The 2291-nt window shown below is 51.5% G+C and overlaps 1 long non-coding RNA gene across 1 annotated transcript; it reads left to right on the top strand.

Annotated features, from left to right (window-relative positions):
• The first annotated feature begins 326 nt into the window (after window positions 1-326).
• On the top strand, window positions 327-2017 carry LOC141091411 (uncharacterized). The gene is made up of 2 exons (XR_012232510.1): window positions 327-1280; window positions 1321-2017. It is a non-coding gene; the product is annotated as an uncharacterized lncRNA (long non-coding RNA).
• The last annotated feature ends 274 nt before the right edge of the window (window positions 2018-2291 follow it).

Genomic DNA, 2291 nt, shown 5'->3' with positions numbered 1-2291 from the left:
TTCATTCAAAACGCTGGTTTTTGCTATTGGGCTCTATTGAATAATGAATGTTTTGAATATTCTCCAAAAGTAAAGTAGTTGCAAACTCATCCTTTTAGTGACTTTTTTGGGCTCATGAGAGGAGTAGAAAAACATCAAAAATTTAATTCCTGCACGATTCTATCAAGAAATGTGTGTTCATTCAAACCGCTGGTTTTTGATAGTTTGGGCCCTATTGAATAATGAATGTTTTGAATTTTCTCCAAAAGTAAAGTAGTTGCAAACTCATCCTTTTAGAAACTTGTTTGGGCTGTTGAGAGGAGTAAAAAACCATCAAAAATTTCTCCCTCACCCATGACAGCACCACGGAGAGAGGGGATCCGCCCTTCAGGGACAGGAACCTACAGATAAAAAGGGCGGTACCTCTCCTCCGCCTTCAGTTGGGTTCCTGTCCCTGACGGAGGGACCCACAGGACGGTACCTTTCGTGTGTCCAGGATCCGGGGCCGGCCTGACCGGTGGTGGCAGCGGGAAGGCCCCTGCCTCGGGAAGGTGCGGTGCCCGAAGCCGCCACTGCTGGGGCCCATGCGGGCTGCCGGGTGAGCGGGCGGGAGTGATGCCGGAGCCGCCGCTCCAGAGAGGAAGTCGGGGCTCGTGGGGACCCGGTAAACATGCGGGCGGCGCCGGGTTACAGAGGTGTACCAAGATGGCGGCCGCCCCGGAAGTAGAAGCCGGCTTCCGGGTCCCTAGAACCGGCGCATGCGCAGGAGCGCTCTCCCGGGGACCGCGGTGCAGGATGGGAGCGGTGACGCCAGCCGGGAAATTTTAAAATGGTGGCTGCACAAGCGCTCCAGGCTGGAGGCGATCCTGAAGGGGATAGTGACCAGCAACAGGAGCAGCAAGCCAGGCAGCAGCTTTAGCAGCAGCAGCACCACCACCACAATCATCGTCAAAAGAACGCAGTACAGATGGTCGTTCCAGTAGTCACTCCACGCAGCATAGCACGTCAGCTGCAAGGAGCAAATCGCCACCAGGAGTGCAGCCTATTCAGGACCTGACTCCATCTCCCGAATCGATACCTGCAGCCGCATACCTTTGGGTGAGTGATCTTCGTGAATGTTCACCATTGTATTAAAAGTTCCATTTCCCTTACTAGGGAAAGAAGGGGAAAAGAAAAGGGGTGCCCCACTTGTGCTAGTCCCCTACCTATTTCTTGAGAGAGTGGTTCTACACCTCAGAGCCAGCTGCCACCTTCACCATCTCACTCTGCTGCGGACACCAGGCAGCCAGAGTTCAACACCAGTTTCAGCAGTGGCTTCAAGCCAGCTGGTAACTCCACCAGGTTTCTGCAGTGGCTTCACAAGACGCTATCACCAACACCTGCCTAGACCATGTGACCCCATGGGAAAAGGGAATGGTCAAATGATCAGGGGCCAAAAACTGCTATAACCCCAGTGACCACCGGGGGCAAAAGCCAAAGCAAAGAAAACATCGAGTGCGAAAAAAAAAAAAAAAAAAAACGGAACCATGTACAAAAGAAATCCTCTGTTAGGAAACTCCGGATTTGGCCTCTGACCTAAAAGCTGCGATTAAATTGGAGGTCAGAGTGCCCTTATATCCCTTAAGCATAGGGACAAATCAAAAAAAAAAAGAAAGACACAATAGTGATTTACCAGTCAGATTCCTCGACATCGTGAGAAATCACGTCAAAACCCTCAGATTCCAGTTCCTCATCCTCAGACGAGGAAACAGAGGGGCGTCACTGCTTCCCCCTAGACGAGGTGGACAAACTAGTGAAAGCGGTAACGTCTACCATGGGGGTGCTGGACCCTAGGCCGGATAAAACAGTCCAGGACATAATGTTCGGGGGACTGGGCCAGAAAAGGCGCGGAGAGTGTTCCCGCTAAATGAAAATGTGCGGGGTCTAATCAAAAAGAATGGGATAAACCGGACAGGAAAAACACCACGGTCCCTTCCCTTAAAAGGAAATATCCCTGTGAGGAAAGGGGCCCGAAGCTCGATGTAGCTGTCGCAAAGGCCTCAAAAAAAAAAAAAAAAATTTTGCCCTCCCCTTTGAGGACATGGGCACCCTCAGGGGTCCCCTAGATAAAAAGGCAGATACCTTTCTTAAAGGTGCATGGCAGTTAGCTGGAGGTAACCTCAGGCCAGCCATAGCGGGACGCCAAGCGATAAAATCCTAGACTCTATCCCAGTAATAAGGGGAGCGGCTGCCTTCCTAGCGGACTCATCCGCAGACTCCGTCTGGTTATCGTCCAAAGCAGCAGCACTCTCAAATGCAGCTAAGAGGCCCTT

The sequence above is a fragment of the Dendrobates tinctorius genome, unplaced genomic scaffold, assembly GCF_039654945.1.
Source record: "Dendrobates tinctorius isolate UK_male_01 unplaced genomic scaffold, ASM3965494v1 ptg000053l, whole genome shotgun sequence".
NCBI lineage: Eukaryota > Metazoa > Chordata > Amphibia > Anura > Dendrobatidae > Dendrobates > Dendrobates tinctorius.
This window is presented reverse-complemented; position numbering and strand designations above follow the sequence as displayed.